Genomic DNA, 20,357 nt, shown 5'->3' with positions numbered 1-20,357 from the left:
CAGTGTTGATCAAAGTGAGGACTGAAACCTCTCGCTGCCTCTCCAGTCACTCAGGGACACAGACTTAGAATTGCAAAAGGAATAGATTTCAACTGGAGGTGGTTGGGAATGGATGTTTTCACCCCACTTACCCCCTTCCTGCAAAAGGGAAAATCACATGTTTTGAAGGATGGAATCCAATAGCCTGGAAATAAAACCCCAAGAACAGACTTCTTCCTTTTCTCCACACTAGTGAAAAAACGCTTCTCAGAAGTATGTTGGGATCAGATATTTCCCATGGAAATTTCCATTTGAAATGGGAAGTTGAGGGCATTTCTGAAGCCATAATCAAAATACTTTCACCAGCCCTAACTGTGGCCCCTTAGGGTCAGCGTCAACTTTGTTCTACGTGTGGAGCAGGTTTCATTCCAATACAGGTTGGACTGGGTTTTGAAGAAAAAAATACAAACCAAATAAAAAACTTCAAGATAAAACTAATGGTTTTTTAAGTCTATAAGCCCTGAATTTCTCTACCACCCTCCCCACACACGCACACTGGGACAGGAAAATGAAAGTTTCTAGAAGGTGTCTGTAAGATCAGACAAGTCTATTTGTCTTTTATGTATACTCTTGATGCAAATGAACTGGAAATAAGGATACCCACAGGACAAATCTTCAATAACTTCTGCCTGCTATCAGGAGAGGAATTTATGTAGCAAACCCACTCTGTGAATCAGCAGTAGCTGAAGTATGCTTACGACAGCTTTACGGAGTCGGCGCTGCTTGACTTATGTGCACGGCTCCTGACTCCATGCGAGCCGTGAGGAACTGGAAGCAAATGATCTCCGACCTCCATCAGGAAGCAGAGAGAAGTCTGTTCTGTTTATTCCACCTGTCTTTGGAAACGTGCAGCCCTGAAGGACTGGTTCAGAAATCAGTTATGCTCAGGAACTCAGCTTGGGGGGGGGGGGGGGGGGATAGGATCGGCCCACTGTAAAAGCCACTGGGGGAATTGGGTCAAAATTCGGCTATGCTGCTGCTTTGACCAGAGAAAAAGATGTAGTGACTCTTACTTGGAGTGAAATGTGAAAAGATCAAGGGCTGAATTAGTCATTTTCCCCGTGTTACATAACAATATTTTAGCAAACATTCTTCTCCCTGAACGTTTAAATGCATTGCTTGAATAATCACTGAAGACAATGTGGTAATAATATGTTCCTTATGTGTTGGAGGCAAAGCATTTATTCTGGTTTTACTTCTATAAATGTATTAAACAACTTAGTTTTTGTTGATGTTTACACACGGGGAGGTGGGGCGGGGTGGGTGCTTTGTTTTTTACTGTTGTTATTCTTTTAAGGGAGAACATTTTTTGTCTGTGATTCAGCGGCAACTGGATTTCTATTAAATGGGTCTGATGCCTGTGGTGGGATTCATCCCAGATAACTTCATCTTGCTGGAAGCTGCATATTTGGTCAAACATGCAGGGCTCTTAGGAGTGAGGGTGGAGACCTGCTGGCAGCTCTCAGGGAGGAATATTTTAACCAGCCCTACCTACAACCCTCTTGCAGTTGCCCTGGTGTCGGTGTCACCTTTGCTTGGCGTATTTAAGGCAAGCCCCATCTGAGTACCTGGAAAGTAGGTTTTCTTCCACCTATAGCTCCTGAGTGGCCTGGTTGTTTAGTCATGCTCTAATTCCCCCTCGTTCGGGGCTGACTCCACCAGAAAAGGCAGCTCTGACCACTTTCTTTGAAGACACGGCCAGGAAAAGAAAGTGGAGGCGTGGTACGCCCAGAACACTTTATGAGATTTGTGTGGTTAGGAAGCAGTCCATAGAGGTGGCTGACCTGGCCTCTGAAACCTCTTCAGCTGGAGGGGAAAACCTCCCCAGAACTGACATTTCTTGGAGATGTGGGGGAGATGAGCAGAGAGGCTGCCTGGAGGAGAGGTCTTGCTGATGTCAGCGTGCAGAAAGTGCCCTGGGATGCACAGGGGGTGGGAGGGATCCTCGGGAAGATGTGGATCAGGAACATCCCTGGCTCTTGTCCTCCTGCCATGGGCTTCCAGCCTGCTCTAGCTCTCTGTTTAGAAAAGCACAGGGTTAATGTTGCTGACTGCAAAAGGAGGTGGACGTGGGTCTTGTTCCGTGGTGAGCACCATGAAGGGTGCTGAAGAGGTGCAGCTGCATGAGCTATAATGCCACCTGTAGGAAAAGGGGGGTCGAAAAGGAGTGGCAAGGTTGCTTTGGCTAGCTGGCCAGGACGGCTCTTAGTGTCAGACACAAATCTTACTGGGTTGAAAAACCTGGATTAAAGAAGAAAAAAAGCCTGTATTAGCTCCAGACAGAGATGCATCCTGTAATCATGGAAATTTTCTGTTTCACTGCTGGCTTTGGGAGGAAATTCTGGCTTTCTAAGTTAAAACATGACTGATAGGTTTTATTTGTATTTTTGAGAATTGTTTTGTTGTTGTTGTACTCCCATGACTCAAATCCATTTGAATTTTTCCCTCTGAACCATGTGTTTGTATGCTCTGGCTAGCCTCGTGTTGCATTTGATGTTCTGGCATTGGGCAGTGGAGGATGGAGAAGTGTTTTTCCACTGCTACCACAGCGGGCTTCAGCTTAGTGTCGTAAAGCACAACTCTTTGCACAATCACCACGCTCAGTTATGCTCTGTCACTCTCCAGGAGAACCAAGCACAGGGATTTTGATCCACAGAGGCCAGCACTGCTGAATAGAAGTGCTGCAAAGAGAGGCACAAGCCTCATCTCTTTCTGGCCTGAAAAAGAGGTACCTCCTCTCAGCCTGAGTACTTCTGTGCTGAGGGTGGGGTCTCTCCTTTAATAACATAATCAGGGTAGGGGATTTTCACCTACCCACAGACCCTTCTCATGATTGCACTGATCAGAGCAGTGACCTAAATAGAGGATATTTAAGGCTGGTTTTGAAGGGAGAGTTGGACAGCTTCTAGCCTTCCCCCCAGCCTGCACTGCAGGGTGCAGATGGCTGATGGAGGTAGCTCTTGCTTTCTCCTGGGCAAGCATTTCTGCTTTGCATAGGTAAATATTTACTGGGCCAGAGAGAGACAGGCAGAGGAATTGATGCTATGGCTGTAAGGTTAAGCTGTTTGCTGGAGAGAAGACGCCAGCCCTCCAGGCTCACTCTAAGAACACGCTGCAGACCCAGCTCTGCAAACAAGACCCCCGAGGGCATGCTCCATTTATGACTTGCCACCAACCCTGAGTCCCCAGCCAGCACTGAGCCATCAGCGCGTGAATGGTTTCGTGAATGCCTGGTGATGAAAAATGGAGGCACCTTGGGGACTTTATTGAAAGCTTGTGTGTTTTCCCTCCCTGCCATCTGCACCGGCTCCCCGGGGGCTCTGAGAGCTGAGCCTGCAAGCTCCCTCCTTCCTTTTGTGCCGCTTCAGTAGCACCTTGCGAGGCGCTCCGGGACATCCTCCCTGTGCGAGGAACATCCTCACCACTGAGATGCTGCTGTGGCACCGGTACCCAGTGGGAACCCAGCCAGCTCATCCTCATGCCCAGGAAAGGATTGGAGCCTGCCTTGCTTTCTGACAACTCTGTTGCCTGTAAAGCTGGAAGGAATAAAAGCCTCGGTTGCTACTGTCAGCCGACCTGGCTCTGCACTTGTGTAAGTGGGTAGCATTTTTCATCTCCACGCTGTTTGCTTTAACATGTCAAACAGCTGGCATTTTTGCAAGGTTTCCCTAGCTCCTCCCTCCTTCTCTCCTTCCCTCCCCTTTTCTTCTGCCTCTATAAAATAATGCTGCTGTAATCTAGTTTGACTCAGCAGGATCCTTTTCACGCTGGCTAATCCCCATATATAGGCATCAGTTCAAGGAGGTGCACCAGAACGCTGCAATATTTTCCCTAACATTTTGTTTAACCAGGATGACATTATTCAGACAAATTAATTCCTCCAAGACGTAAACTTGTTCTGACTGAGTGCTGCAGCAGCCTCCCTGAGAGCAACAAACCATGATCTGACATCTTAACAGCTCTCTACACGGTCAGGGGGAGTCGTACAGAAAAGATCTTCAGCTGTGCATATGTGCATGGTACAGCTGTCCCTTTCTCTAGATTGCTTTTCTAGCCAGAATTGGGTAAAAAAAAAAAAAAAAAAGTCCTTTTTTTTTCTTTAAGTATATGGGATCTAACACACATTTAGAAAATTGTCCTGGAATGTGAAAGCCGGTAAAGGCTCTGTCCTACCCTCTGAAATCCTTTCCAAAGATTTGGACAGTGGGGATCCAGTGAAGCCACTCTTCTTCTGCTACACCTTGAGTTCATCTTGCGTGTCTGAGGTAGCACGTTCCTATGCAGGACTCAACGCTCAGATGCTCGTGCAGCTGGTAGGTGTCCCCTGTATGTGCCAATGGCGGCCCCTGTGAGAAGGGGAGAGGAAAACATCACCTGCCACTCTCACGTCTGTCAAAAGAAGGAATTCCTGGTGCTTCATGGGCAGAAACATTGCAAAGAGGTCCCAGCATGGGAAAGCAGTCCTATAGTGCTGCTTTTACCCTGTGTGGGGTGTATGGGGAAGTAAGCTACCTCAGGTCCTGCTGTGAGCACCAGTTCTTGGGGTGACATGGCTGGGCTGCAGGAGCTGTGTTCAGCTGAGTCTTCCTGTCCTTGTTTCCTGAACGTCTTCCTGGTGTTGGAGTCGTATCATGCACCTTATAATGTCTGTGTTCTAGGAGGCAGCTGGGAAATGGCTTTTTCCACTTCCTGCGCTTTGTTCCACCTAGCCCTGAGCGTCCTTATGGCCGTTCAGGCACCTGCCGGTTCTTCCCTTAGCTCCCGGATCCCTAATTCAGTCTGTGTGCTAGCTTTGAGCCTGCTAATGCTGCTGAAAGCCTCCTGGAGCAAGGAAATAGGAAAGCTGGTTAATGTAAAGTAGCTCAGCTATTTGAACGAGGTCCTGGGTCCAGTGCGCCTACATTGAATTCTGTTATTGCTTTGTATCTTGTTTTTGTTCAGCTTGAGTTGCTTCAGTATGCCTCCGTTTTTCCTTCTTGAGGAACGGGTTGGTGTTAATGAACTGTTGATTGAGATGTGCATGGAATGACTTCCTGGCCATCCAGTCAGCTGAGCACTTTGATCTGCGGGTGCTGGGAGCTTCTCCTAGCTGGTCCTCTCTTCTACGCCTTGCTGTCTGCTAGTGTAGTCAGAGCACCTTGGGGAAAATATTCTTTCTGGAGCAGTGTGTTATTGACAGGCCATCACCAACCTCTTGGTACTCCAATTTAAGTACCTTGATGTAGTATTATCACCATTAACTCAAAGCAAATTAAGGTTACAGCAGACAAAAGTGTAACATCCAAAAGACAGTGAATAATTAAAAGGGTTTATAACGCTGTAACTTACAGAGATGCAATTCCATATGGTTAAAACTCCCGTATACTTAGATGAGTTTCAGAGGTTCCCCTTCCTCTGTATCAGCTGTGACAGATGCTTCCCATCTTTCTCCCTGGGGATCTTTGTCTGTCTTTTTTCTGGTTCTGTTTATGAAAGGCCTTTCATTGGGAATATACCTTCTTTATTATTGCAAATTTATCTTTATTTTGGGAACAGTCAGCCTCCAAGCTCTCTCCCTTCTTCCAACCCTAGGATCATCTCTAATGATTTTGAGTCCTTTCTTTGTTGCAGAAGTAGGCTTGATCAGTAGCTTTGAAAATGCTGCAACTCAGACGGGTCTAACTGCAGCTATCCCCTACGCGATAGTAACCAGCGTTGGCTTTTTGCTTTTCAGGGGCTTTTCAGAGTGATTAGCAAGTTTTTTTTGTCTGTAGTAAGGGAAAACACTTTTCTCCTGTTGAAGCAATTCTTAAATCTTTCTGCAAAACCTTCTACATACTGAATTTTCTATTTAATGTGTGAAGTAGCTACCTCTCTTTATACAAACCTGGAAATGCCCTTAAATGATACAACTTATTAATGGTTTCTGCTTAAGACTCCTCATGACAGTACCCAGGAAGCCTGGGATGTCATCTTTTCTCCCAGCAATGCATTTGAGGCTAGTGTGACTGTCTCTACAAGAGAAAGGGACGTGTCCCTTCATGGGAAAGTACATGGCTAAAACAGGTTTTTAGTGCTGTTCTGCAGAGCTGTTAAGCATTGAGTACTATTAGACTTATAATCTGTTGTGAACAACACTGAAAAAAATACTGCTGAAAAATAGTAGGTTAGTAAGATGCCAGTGGAATAGAGAGGCATGAACTGATGAACGTCCTGGTCTCATTTGAGCAAAACTAGTTTAATGCACTCAACAGGGAGGCCTTCTATTCTTCCAGGGGAAAAAAAATAAAAAAAAAAAATCTGGCACACCAACTCTATCTACAGATGAAGGTTCATCCTGCAAAGTGCCTTCCTTAGGAAGGAGAAGAGCTTTCCGTACAGCCAGCTAAGGAAGCCTTCCAGTGTTGGAGCAAAAAGGGCTGATGCCAGCCCTTGCAAAAGGCCTACTTGTAAAGGGAGGGTGTAAGTTAAGAATGGTTTTGCAGCCAAGTTCAGTGTTGGTGGAAGAGTGGAATCCCCTATCTAGTCTGCTCCACGTTTCTTACGAGGATACTGAAAACCAAAGAAGATGAAGAAAGGAGCCAAAGGTGGGAGAAAAAGATACTTGAAAGTGAGTTCAGACAGTTCAGCTTCCAAGAGGTGGCGTGATGCAATGTGCAAGGCGAGGTACTGGCTATCACAGGGACGTTTACAGTGGTGAAAGGCAGAACAATGGTGGAAGCAGTAGCCAAGCACATTCACAGCAGAAATGAGACAAATAATTTAACACTATGACCGGTTACTACTGGTACAAAAGACTGGTAAGCGATAAGTCTTCATCTCTTGATGTTTTTAGACTAGGCCCGAACGCTGTCATGGAATCCTGACTTAGTTCAACAGCTCTCGATGAATTTCTGCTGGAGCTGGGGTGATGGTTCTGGTCTGTGATGTGCAGGAGGTCCCGTGAGATGACTAATGGATCTTTTGTCAAGAAGCTCAGCTTGCTGATGTTAAACCTGTAAAGCACTAGAAGTCTGAAGTGGATCCGTTGCCAGGGATTCTGCACAGAAACAATGCTGTGATGGTGCCAAGGACCTCACAAACCGTGGAGCTGGTGTAGAAGAGGTGGTGCCTTGATTTCTTCTTGTCATCTTCCCAGAAGAGAGCAGAGTCCAGGCGTGGCTGGAAGATGGGAAGCGTGCACATCATATGCTGGCAGGGTCCCTATGTCCCGTGCAGGGTGCTAGCCAACACATTCCTCCTGTTAGATCTCTGCCATGACAGGTCCAGATGTCATTAAATCCAGTCAATGCTACTGAATGATGATGATTTATGGCTGCTGGGGATTAGTCTCCCTTTGTCCAAGGAGAACAAGAAAGGCACCTATGGAGATGGTGCTTGGAATGGTCAGCCATCTAGGTCAGAAGAGGTAAAAGCTGATGTTTCCAAAAATTGTCCTTCTTTCTAGCCATCTTGTGGTTTGTCTTGTCTCTGAGATACTATGGGCTGCTTTGTTTTTCTTTTTTTCTAAGATGCTGAACATACCCCAACTCAAGCTGCAGGCGTAGAATGTCTTTAAGAAAAGACAGCTCAGATTAACCACCCTTAAATGTAGAACACCCTGTCCCCGAGGACACTTTGCTGCATGTGACTGTGAGCGATTAGCAGTTAAAAGGAAGGCTGTACCCAAAGTGAATTACTTCACACATCAGGCCTTGAAAAGATCAGCTCTACACCCAGCTGTAATGCTCGGGATGCCAGAGAAACAGTGGAGTTTAAAGTTCATAGAAGCAGAAGAATTGAATTGGAAAGACAGGTCTTTTGTATCCAGGCAGTATTTTCTCACCGGCAGATCTCAAAGCATTTTCCAAAGCTTGGTAAGAACAAGGATATGTAGGGTCAGCTGAACCCTGGAGTGAGTGCAGGGTTTTCAGTCACGCATTCCAGATCTCAGCTCAAATATTTTTGTGTTGGGTTTCTTTCAGAAAAGTACAGAGAGACCCTGGTGCCAGAAATACAGTATAAAAGACACAGGGTAATTAGCAGCCTCCTGGAAACATGCAACTTTAATAAAATTTAAACTCCAATTCCTTCCCACAGGTGGAGTCCAGCAGCACTGTAGGCAGTATGTACAATTAATCTATTTTTATTCCTCTTCATCTAAAAATATGAGTGTTAAAACATATGGAGGTAAAGCAAATGGAAAGTGTAAACCTGACTGCATGCCATGCTCATCTGAACTTGTTGCATTAGCTCTGTAAAATGCCTGGATCTCTCCTGAGCAGTGTACTCAAGTGAAGACTGCTAAGAGAAACATCTTTACCTACAAACTGGGCTTCTTAAAAAGCCCTATGACTTTGCAGCTCGAGAAGATATTGACTTTCCCTGCCAACCACAAAGGGGAATAAATGACTCCGGGAGGGCTCAAGTAATTATACAAAGTGCCTGGATCAACTTTTCCGTGGGGATCCTGTAGCTACTGGTCTGATGGCTTAATAATGTGCTTCTGAAATGGCTGCTTTCCATTGCTGTTCCTCTCTGGGGCCAGATTTCCAGCAAGACTCCTTAGCTGCCCTTGCAGAACTGGCAGGAGGATGCTCGCTGGACTCGCATTGCGTATGAAGGAGCCAACATTAACTTTTCCATAGGAAAGCTTACAGGTAGGGCAGAGCTGGGCTATGCTGCCCTAGCAGCAAACCCGGAAAAAAGAGGATGACTCAAAGTCCTAGGTCACTTCCTAGCTCCCCACCCTTCACCACTGCTTCCTGTCCCTCTGTCCTTTTCCCTCATCTCTTTGGAAGCTGGTGTAGCAGTACGGGAGGGGAGGAGGGATCGTTTTGCACAGTGGGGTAGTATGGTGCCAGCAACAAAATGTGTTTTTTCCATTAGGAGACCACCACTGCTCATCTACGTGTGTAGCTGGGTTGGTCAGGCGCATGAGCCACGTGTTACTACCAGGATGTCTCGCACCTTTGCACCTGGACCTGATCCATATTTAGAGTGTGGTGAAGGATGGCCCTTCCTTCTGTTCCTAGGAGAGCCATTAAATCAGCAGCTATGGAAAGATATGAACCATACCGGTTTTACTTTGCATGAGCTGCTTGGCAGAAGGCAAGGGTTAGATTAGTTTGGGTGTTCAGATGTTCTTGCTGGGGAAAAGACAGTTTCTGGTATTCAGAAAGGAAAGTTGGAAGTAACTTGATTTAGGATGGAAATGAGCAATTCAGCAGTTAATAAGAAACAACCACTAGTGCAGGTGACTGTGAAAGATCTCAGACATTTTAAAATACTATGTGAAGCACCAGAGCACTTTTTTTTTTTTTTTTTTTCCACAACTGTGGAAAATAAAATCCCCGGAACAGAATGGAAAAGTTACAGAGCAGTCATCCTGGAATAATGTCAGTTTTCCTCTATATTCCATAGGCACTGTGATTCTAGCACAAGTCCATGCGCCTAGAGGACGCTATCGACTGGAGGACGGGCACGTTATATAATATGTATTATACATTCAACGTGTTTATATAAATGCACATTCCTTATGTAACTGTGTCACTAGGAGAACGGTGAGGCTGGACGAGTTGGTTTCATCTTCCATTGCTGCTCTGCTTTGTTTGTTGATTCTCAAGCGCTGTCACAAGACCGTGGCGTTTGTGTTACTGCTGTGTGTGCCCAAGTTAATCTCTTCTTCTTTTCAAAAGCTCCATTCACCTTTGGGGTTTACTGTATTTTCTCAACTGTTGTTTCTTTTTTTAATGTAATACTTGGCTGAAAGCCTGTGGTGTTGCTTTCACAAACTAAGGAGTAATCTGGTTAGTGTATATTAGGAGCTGACTAGCGCAATGTTCAGTGCCTGTGCTTTTCAACTTTAAATAATACACAGGGCAGCCTCCTCAAATGATGTAAAAGACTGGGTTAAGAAATGCCATCTGTCAGCTTGATTTTCAGTCTGTTCTGCTCTGACATAAACTTTCCTGACAGCTCAGACCAGTGTCCTTCATATTCCAAATTAATCCAGAATTTCTTGTGGTGATGAAAGGGAAAGAAATGACTTAGAGCGAACATCCTTGACTAACCTTGCTGACACCAGAGAATTACCACCTACTCAGATACGTCCATCTGCTCTCGACAGCAAATCACAGAGCCTGTTCTTATTCGCATTCTGATGGTTTTGCCATTCAGGATTTGTCCAAGTATTCATATTGTCTGTCCAAAGTAAAGAAACTTCTTTATTCACAAGGAGCTTTAATTTCTCCAGTTCATGAGTAACAGAACAGTACCAAGATGTTAGATAAACTATGTAGGCAATTGTATTGCAAGGAAGCTTCTGCCCACCAGTCCCACCCCTGTATTTGAAGGGAAGAGTAGCCCAGAGCTTCTGAGGCATTTCTCACAAATCATTCCAAAAATCATTCCAAGGATGGCACAGAGGATCTTGTCTACAGCACAGGTATCAGTTTGTAGGGGTAGAAGAAATTACGTACCATCCTCTTTCCCCTAACCCTGTGTCGAGTTGTCTGTCAGTGATGTCTGCAGCAGCAGAGTTCTGGCAGAATTGCCCCCAGAGATGGGCTGGAGCTGCAGGGGGGCTGATGTCTACATCTCCACATCTTTCTCTGGCTGAGAACACCTTGTAGTGGAGGAAGGAGGGATGGATGCTTATGGTGGAGTATCAGTCTCCAGCTAGAAAGCAGATTGTTTTTCATTTCTCTCACATCTTACTGGAGACTTCTTTGGGTAATTCTCATGTGCTCTGTCTCTTGTCTGTGTTCTCCTTATATAGCTGTCTCCATTTCCCTCTTTGTATCCCTTTCTCCTCTGTCACTCTCATCTCAGCAGGCAGCTCAAACTTTTTTCTCCAGACCAGGAACTGAAGCAAACATCCAGGTCACCTGAATGAAAAGAACTAGGGATGTCATTACATCTAAAAATAATCCCAGTACCTGCTAGGGGATATATTTGACCCTGGACTTACTCAGCAGCCTGCATTTATTTCTAATTAGAGCCTGGCTTTAGACAGAAGAATGGGTGTTGCTCCAGGGGATAACTCGATTCAAGCCTCAGAAGAAATCCTGGCCAAAAAAAAAAAAAAAAAAGACCTGCCCCCCCTTCACCATGGTGGGGAAAGAGAGTAGACAATTCTTGCCTTACACTGACTCTCTAAGTTCTTCTTGCTGTTATCCTCGACAGTGGCCAGTGCTTGTTGCCTGCCATCCCTGCCCAATGTTCTTCCCAAGTCTTTAAAATATGTTTCACTCAAGAGTTTCTTCAAGAAATTTAAAAAAAAAAATACCACTACCTCTTGTCTCAATTTGGAAGGATCTCAGAGCACCTACAGAGGTTTCAGCCCTCGTGTTCCAGGCACAGATAAGTAGTGCCCTAAAGGCCTTAACATGTTCTCCTCACATCAGGGACTTAAATGCATTTGGCAGCCCTTGGAGAACGCTTCAGAGATTTGGAAGAATCGTATTTTCACTGTCAGTCCAGGTAGCAGCAGCATCCAAGTGCATTGAGAGTTTTTGTTGAGTTTTCTTCCAAGCTTTATATTGGATTACGTTATCTATTAAAAGCAGCTATTTTTATGCTGAACCGTTGCCAGGACCTGTATTTCACCACTTGCATGTATACACTGAAAAAATTCTCTTGTGCTCAAAAGGTGCTTCAGTGGCAGCTCGATGAAATTTTGTGGAAAAAAATCTCATCTTGCTGGCTTTGGTTGTATTGGTCTGGGGACTTGTTTACTTCTTGGTACTTCTAGGTGTCAGCTTTGGCATTCAGAACCATGACGTTACTCCTGTCGGAGCGTCACAGGCCTCCCAGAATCACACTGAACCCACTCTGCAGATAATGTGAGATGGAAAATAATAAAATGAAACTGAGTCACTGCTGAGCCCAAGGACAGACGCCAGGCATCCTTCGTCCCCAGTGCTCTTTCCCTGCCACTAGAAAACACAACTGTCCTTTGTGACTTAGGTGAGAGGAATACGAGCTTTGCATTCTCTTTGAGTAATTTAGGTGGAAGGCAGAGATGTTAAACTGATATTCAGCTGAAATATTGAACCTTTGGTAGCAATCAGAAGCAGCTTAGACATGCCCTTATCTGTGCCTTGAAATAGGAAGGGGAAAATGGATTGTGTGCCTCTCCTTGTGGCTTAAAGAGGTGAGGTTTTTATTCTTGAAAGGTGAAAGGGAAGGGTTCTGCCTTTTTTTTTTTTTTTCTTCTAACTTCTAGAAATATCCAGGCTCTTAAGCAGTTCCCCCATCTTTTCCATTGTTTTTTTTTCCATGAAATCTCTCCTGGAGAACATGGGAGGCATAAAATAACAGCTTTAAATAGGTGGTGGTTAAAAGGCTGCTGGTGGTCAATCCATAACAAAAATAGAAAAGCTCATCTTTGCTGGGTGCTGCCTTATTGACAGAAACGGTTTCAACTAAAATTTTATTTCCATGCTAATCAACGAGATTCCATTTTCTTGATAGTTTTTGTCACAAATTCTTGCATTGCTCAGTCCTTCAGGAAAAGCATGGCAGGCGAGAATTCATTTCTAATGTAAGAAGACCAAGAAAGAGGAGGGTGAGGGGAACTATAAATAACCACTGAAATGTCACAGAGTCAGTCATTTTTTCCTCCGCAAGTCAGCTTTAGCAGTTAAGGTCAAGATAACATTTCCATGTCAATGGTCAGTTACATCAAAATTCTAAAACAGGAAGATTGAATGGAATTTTGGATTTTTTTCTTGTATTCCACCCAGATCTGACCAATTTATAGCCTCTTCAGTCTGCCAACTATGAGTTCCAGTGTTATTTTGGTTAAGTGCTTTGCCAGAGTGGCAAGCTTGGATTGGAGCATCAGGTTTATTAAAGGCTATGAAATTAAATTCGCTACCAAAAAGAAAAAAAAAAAAAAAAAGCCTACTTCTTGCTGATAGTAACTTCTTTGTTTTTCCTTTGATGCGGTTCAATTGGACTTGGATTTTGGCCTAACGATTTGCTACACAATTTTGTTTTGTTTTCACAAAGTTCTAATCAGTTCAAACTGCAAGCGGTTTAAAATGCCTCTCTAACAGCTTCCTCAGCGTTGCTAATTAAGCTTTAAATCTCTGTGTTGTCCACAATTGTATCTAAACAAGGAGCAGAGTGTAGCTGCTCCCTGTTTGCCACATCTCCCAGCTGCGTGTAATTCTGCTGCCTGCGCGGCAAGCCATCACGGCAGGATGGATCCTTCAGGCCTTATTTAGGCAAAACTCCCAGGGTGGCAGACGAGGTCAGGCACATCGTGTTTTGAGGGAAGAGATGGATTTGGTGGTGAGAAACATGTAAGGCAAGCAAGGCAGCATCTGTAGTGCAAGGACTGGAAGCGCTTGGGCGTAGGGAACAGCTTTGCTTTGTCCCCTAGAGCGCTTTGTACGGTGCAGCCCGGTGTTGTGACTGGTTTGTAGGTGCTGTCACCCGATGTGGTGTTAATAATAGGTAAAAGCACAGGTCATCAAAATGTGCAATGTATTCTTCCTGTCCCTGAGGAGCAAAGCTAATGGCATATCATCATCTTATTTCACAGTGGAGTGAACCTCAGTAGCTTTAGGAAGAAGCCCAACAAATCCTTGAGCCAGCTCAAGACGGTCGCTCTGCAGTCAGCACAGCCGGCGGGTGATTCATCCCTAGGTAGCGACCCCGGGGTCAGGAGCGATGCTAATCTGCCAAGGCATGGCCACAGCTGCCACCAGGGTCCAGGGATTTTGGTGGCAGCTCTGTGCCAGTTCTCCTGAGCCGCCGAAGCCTGGAACAAACTGCTTACCTCCAGTGTTCTGGGAGGGATTGTGAGGGATTTCCTTCAAATCAGAAATCTTGGAAAATCAGCATCTTACTCCAGGCGTTGTGTTATGCAGCAGGTTGGGACGAGGGCTGGAGGGCTTGTCGTGAGCTTGGGATCTCCTTGGATTGAAGAAATCTGAGGTGGATGATCCAATAAGACAAGGCAGGCTCATCTTTGGTGCTCTGCTGGTGTTACTGTGCTTTGCTGATGCTCATCTCTCGGTGCTCCAAAAGCCTGGTGGGACGCTTGCTGCTCCAGCTGCAGTCCTGGTGCAGCATGACCGACTTCACGTGGTTACACTGGGGTTTGTACCCGTGGTCAGCAGTGCTAACAGAAAGCGTGAGCAGGGCTCACTGGCGTACAGGATGCACAGGTGTGTTGTTTTTTTTAAGAATGTGCAGCTCCTCTTTTTTGATGTCAAGATGTGAGAAGGTTTGGAAACACAGCTTCACCAGAAGGAAAATTACTGAAGGAACGGGAGCTGATTACCAAGATGTATAACAAAGATCCTCTACATAGCACTTGAAAGCATCCTTAACAATTACTTGATTTACTGTAGTATTAAGTGTGATTACAATTGTTGTTGAAAAAATTTCCTAGGCTTAGAGGATTAAAAAAAAAAAAGTCGTGTGAGCTCGAGAGCACTTCCCCAAGACTGAAATATTTTACTCTTGCAAATTGCAGTAGCCACGCTGAAGCACTGCAACACCTATTCCCCCATCCTGCACCTCCCAAAGTCAGATCTTGGTGATTTTTGAGGTGCATGCAGTCATTATAGGTAAGCTGGAATTGTGGCTGTTAAATATCTTGTTTCCATCAAGTAACAGTTTGGGCACACAGACTGCTTCACAAGTGTTTATTGAATGTAACAGCATCCTGTTTTTCACAGGGTTATGCAACTCCTACAGCCATTGAATTCACAGGCAAACTGAGGCACAGAGCAGGGCAGCATCTTGCCTCTGACAGTTACATGATGGAAAAAGCAGATGTAAAATAAGGCATTTTACCTTCCAGCCCAAAAATTTACAGTACGACTCCCTCATATGTTATTCTAAGTGCTGCCATTTTAAAGTGACAAAGACCCCAGTGTTGTCAGAGCAAGGAATGCACAGAAGATGAGTAGCTTCGAGTGCCAGAGAGCAGTTAAGTAACTTCCAACATGAGGCAGCTTGTGGATTTTTAGCTGGAAGGAGTCTGTGTGATTGTGGTCGGACACTGAGCCTAATGCAGAGCAGATCATTTAACCCTGGAGTTCCAGCATGGGTCTCAACTTGTTGGTGCTGGAGATGGCCGTGGGTCTTCTATAAAACAGGGCTGAGCAAGAGACATCACCCTGTTCCTAATTTTAATCGTGTTCACTGTTAAAAAAATATCTACCTCCAGTTAGCACGGGCAGCCTGTGAGCCTGCCAGATCCAGCAGCTGCCTTCTCTAGGTCTCCTCTCCACCCTTGGGTGTGCTCAGATGATAGTAAAGCAATCCCTTAACCTCAGTTTGGTAAGATAGCTGTCTTAAGGAAGAGCAAATGGAGCTCCCTCCTCTCACTGTAGTGCCTATTTTGATACCTGCTAATCTTTCATGAGAAGTTCTTCTCGAACCCTGCTCCATTTTAATCATGGCCTTGATGTTACTGCACACTTGTGGACTCGATTGCCTGTTGTTGTCATTTTTACTACTAACGCAAGCCATAAAATTACATTAGTCTGTCTCTAATAGTTACAGGGCAAGGGGAAGGGACTCTTTCACCATGTATGCTGGGAGGACTCCGGGCCAGATTCACCTCCAGCTGCTCACAGTCCAAAAACACAAAGCTGAATTGGGTTGATCCTAACAAGAAAAGCAGATTCCAGCAGAGGGGAAACATGCCAGCCATGGTATTGCTACTGTGCTGGGAAAGCCACTGAAAACTGAGCCGAATGGAAGAACTATTTGAAAGCCACTGAAAACAGCAACCTCCAGGGCCTGAGCCTGCCCTGTGTGGTGTTGGTAGCTGTGTGCTCAGCGCAGACCCACATCACACTGGTAGCATTGCAGGGCTGCCAAGGTAATTATCCCAGCATCTCTTCTCCCCTCTCCCAGCAAAACAAACTCTACCACCTAAAGAGTACCCTCACTGCTTACCGCTGTGGCTGAATTAGGGACTTTTTCCAGATTATTTCTGGCTGTCAGGGGTCACATCTCTTCCCCCCATACACACTGGCACAGATACATGGCAATGTGACCTGAGTGTCAGAGATCCAGCCAAGATCTGCCGGCACCAACCCCTCTGAGAGCAGCAGAAAGGGCAGGAAAGTGTCACCCACTGCTAATAATGCATCCAGTTGGTAAGGTAAGCAGGAAAAGTTAACCCACATGCGCCCTGATTTTCTCTTTGGGTAGGGAGGAGGGAATTTCATGCCAGTCATTAGTGAATTAAATGCAAATGCCAACATTTACCTAGCTATGGAGAAAGATGGTAAATCATCAGTGGGGATGGCTGAGGACTTTGGGAAGAGAATGGGGTCTTGGTCTTCAATGTTCCTTTTCTACAAAAAAAGAAAAGGAACACTTCTGAAAGTGTTGAAATTACATCTTGACACTTAACCCCTCCACCACTGTCTGCTTTATATTTAACTTATAATCCATCTATATATTTGCAGACCAAAGCCCTAAATGAAACCATTTGAAATCATTTGAAGTGCAGCGTTTCAATTGACCTGATCTAATTTGGGGTTTATAAATTCACCAGACTTTTCGAGATTAAAGTGCTCTGTCTTCACTTAAGTATGGAAATATTTTCAAGCCTCAAAAATCATCCCACAATGGGGAGAATGTCTCCTGCCCCGCTCTCCTCACAGTCTGAGGAAATGAAGGACAGAGTCACAAGATTTAAAGCAATTCACTTACCACACTTTACTAAGTTACAGTTCAACTACAGTAGTTGACCGTGTGCCTGTTTTTAGCACAACAGTCACTTTTGGTTCCCGCAGCTAATACCATCTCCTCTGCAGTCACTCCAAAAATGTTTCTTCTCCAGTGCTCACAAAATGAGTTCATGTCCCCACGCATGAATTGCCAATATAATTCATTCCAGCAGCCTCCCTCCCCTTTCCCAGCAAAACAAGCTATACCATCCTCGTGTCCCAGTGCATGAGCTCTCCTCTGTCTGCCATGCGGAGTGCAGGAGAGGTTACGTTCGTTAGCATTCCAGATGAGTTGCCAGTACATAAGAAGCAGTGACTAATCTCGGTGGCTTTTCTTCTGCATTCACTGCTAGGTCATTGTGGGAGGTTCCGTGCGCTGCACCATATTGCGAATTCCTGCTGTCACCCAAAGTTTGGTTCTGGGGGGTTTAATCTAGAGCAGGGAAGCAGGATGTGCTGCAGCCCGCAGGCCTGTCACCGCAGCTCCGCTCCTGAAGCTGTTTGCCAGCTTTCCATCTGGGATGTTTGGTTTTCAGGAGGGGATTCAACCACTTCCAGTCCTTAATGGCTCTTGCACCCCAGAAGTGTTCCCCAGCAGCTTGGATTTTCATTTTGTTTCCCACGTTGAGTCCAACCATCTGCAGACCAGCTCCCTTTGGCTTTCTGTGTCTCTGTAGGGCCAAGCGTTGCTACGGGGGGACCCTGAATGACTCCCCCCACCACTTGCTCTCTGATAGGTGTTCCCACTTTGCTGGTTGGTCTGCGTTTCTTTAAGTCTCTTAAGTTTTTACCTGCAAGCTACTAATTGATACCCTGCTCGCTTCACCTGTTCCTTGCCTGCATCTTAGTGCACGTTCTCTTGGGGTTATTTCTCTTTCCAGCTGCGTTAGCTTGCATTATTCTCCCCAGCTGACCTGTTTCTTCTCTGCCATGGATAGGCAGTTCTGATCACAAGAGGCCTGGACCCAGACGCAGTCTTTACTGCGGGGGCCAACCTCCCACATAGAAATTATGTCGCTTGTTCCTCCCCTGTCCTTTTCAACCCCCCCCACCCCCCCGAACCAGATTTGGAGACACAAGCGTCTCCAGTAAAGAAGGTCACTCTCTGCTTCTTAGCCAAAAAAATACTGGAAAATGGTGGTAACCTTGCCCTTCAGCCCTTCCTGGATAGTGGGCTATATTCCTGTGATATGAATTCAACCACAACACCTAGGTCTGATGCCTTTGCCTTACTTTGATGCTCCACGTAGTTCATCAGATGCACCCCGGGGGCTGGCAACGGCAGCTCAGGAGAAAAAGTAAATAAGAAAAGCAGCGCCATCATTTTATTTTTTCTTCATCTTGTTTGGCTTTCTGAAGGCCTAAAAGCTCCAAGAAGTGCTAGGAGAGCTAGCTGAACTATAAAAGAGCAAAATCAAGAAGCCAGACTTGAAATCCTACAGCGCTGCTATTCCCATAATGTGCAGAAATACCTTTGTGCAGGTTGTTAGCTGCTGGGGCAGCATTTAGGCGTGTGGGATAACCTGATTAGAGAATCAAAGAAAACCCTGTTAGCTCCACAGGCCAAATCCTGCCTTACAGCAACCCGATGTCAAATGGGCGTGAATCAAGGAAGCTTTCCCTTTGGCATAGTGTGGTAACACCTTGAAGAGAAGGGTTTGAGCCAGGGTTCTAGCAGGGAAAAAGGCTTAAGCAAATATACTCCCAGACAGGGAGTGAGCTGTAGTCTGAAACTAATGACTTTGTTTTTCCTTGCTGGTACAGACTTGGAAGGATGAAAAGAATAAATTTCTCAGGTTTGATTTTTGGATTGTATAGGTTTAATCAGGAGTTGGTTAATTTAAAATGCTTGTCATGTTTGGCTGTGAGAATGTCAAACGGTGTGACCGAGCTGAGATCTGGGAACAGAAGACTTATTTCTGAAGGCATAATCCAGAAACGTGATTACCTCCTGTCCTGGTCACTGCCAAACTCCCACCACAGCCAGCACAGCACGAGATGTCAGACAAGATGATTGCAATTATGCCCTTGAAGTCTTAACTCTCTCTGAAATGCGTGAGTAGGAGCTGTATTAGGTCTGTAGCGAGAGCAGTTCCAGGCCACGCTTCTTGGTGTTAAATCCCTTTGTGGGATGGGTTGCAGCTACTGCTTTGTGCTCTACTCACAGCACCAGGTAGATTTTGCTCGCTTTTGCTGTCTGGAGACCAGGCAAACTGCTTTGCAGAGCAGCTCCTGGATACATAGGTAAGCCATGGAACTCCAGCTTGTGGGTGCTCAGTGTTTATCAGAGTTCAGAAAGCCATCAGGAAACTTCATGGAAGGACCATACACTCAGGGATAGTGAGCACAGAGAAGTCAAGCTTTGACTTAGGAAGTCCTTAAGCCAGAAATCACTGGAGGCTAGGAGCATATCCTCAGGAATTATTGTGTTTGTCCTGATTTCATTTGCCCTTGGCCTCTGTTGCTGGCAACTGTTGGAAACGAGGCAAGCAGTGACTTGGTGAGGCAAATGCTCCATACCTGTACGTATTCAAAAGTTGTCATAGATGCCTTACGACTGGCACAGTCTTCCATCAGCATCTGTGGATACACAGCATTCCTTCCTTGGCAGTATGGAGAACAGCAGGGATGTGGACTGAGATGATGTGATCTGCTTATGCAAAGCAAAACGGTAATTCTGCCAGGTTATTCCTCCAAGGAGAAAATTATTGGCCTTGCTTTTTCTGGCATACCAGCTACTGTTATAATGATGATGATGGTGACGGTAACCAGACAGAAAGGCCAGCAATAATTCTTTCCTGCCCATTATTACCAAGCATAAAGCAAAATCCAGTCTGAAACCAAGGCTAGTCTGGCTGTGCTCTCTTTACAAATGTGTTAGACAGTTCTCAAACGGGTTGAAATTCAGGACTTTTCATATCGAGCTTTCCAAAAACAATCCTTTTGATCTTCTGATATGAACCTGTGTGTTTATATGTTTGTGTCGTACTGGGGATTTGCAGCCTAGAGATAACGTCCAACAGCGTATGTGTGAGTGCAGAAGTAACCTCTCTGAGTTCCTGGGTGATTCATCTCCTGACAATACGTCTTGGCTGCACATGTAAGGACTGGATCGTACCCCTGAGAATATTGGCTCAGAGAAGCAATAACAGTGCGGTCAGTCAAAGCACTATTTTCCCTGGGAATTTTGTTGCATGAGGAAGCAGAACTTCAGCCTTCCTGCATTTGTCAACATGAGCTGCCTTTCAGCAGCTTTTTATATTTCTGTGCCATTATTTTTTTTCCTTTCCTTATTTTTTACTCTCCTCATTTCTGTGTGTCTCAGTCATAACCAGTATTGTAATCATAGGTGTTCTGTCTCACCCAGGATTCAAACATTGATTGATAACATCGTGTGAAATCTCTAGGGTCCATCAAGCAAGACTAGTGAGTGACATTTGCTTTCCTGAAGTCCAGTGAAATGACCCAGGTCATTGCCATAGATTTACTGGTAGCATCTCTGCGTGTTGCACCCTCAAGTCATGGCATGTGCCTTTTGGGTGCTTGGTTTGAAACAGTAAGTTGCACTTTGGTGTCAGAGGGGCTGGAGTGCCTCATGGACAACTGTTTGAAGCACAGTTGTGTTGGTTTTTCTATAACCGACTGTGG

General features: G+C 45.3%; 1 protein-coding gene across 5 annotated transcripts in view; it reads left to right on the top strand.

Annotated features, from left to right (window-relative positions):
• The window catches only part of LPP (LIM domain containing preferred translocation partner in lipoma), a 312,873-nt gene that overhangs the window by 275,776 nt on the left and 16,740 nt on the right, over window positions 1-20,357 (top strand). The gene's annotated exons all lie outside the window — the stretch shown is intronic.

Source organism: Oxyura jamaicensis, chromosome 9 (genome assembly GCF_011077185.1).
Source record: "Oxyura jamaicensis isolate SHBP4307 breed ruddy duck chromosome 9, BPBGC_Ojam_1.0, whole genome shotgun sequence".
In the NCBI taxonomy this organism is placed as follows: Eukaryota; Metazoa; Chordata; class Aves; order Anseriformes; family Anatidae; genus Oxyura; species Oxyura jamaicensis.
This window is presented reverse-complemented; position numbering and strand designations above follow the sequence as displayed.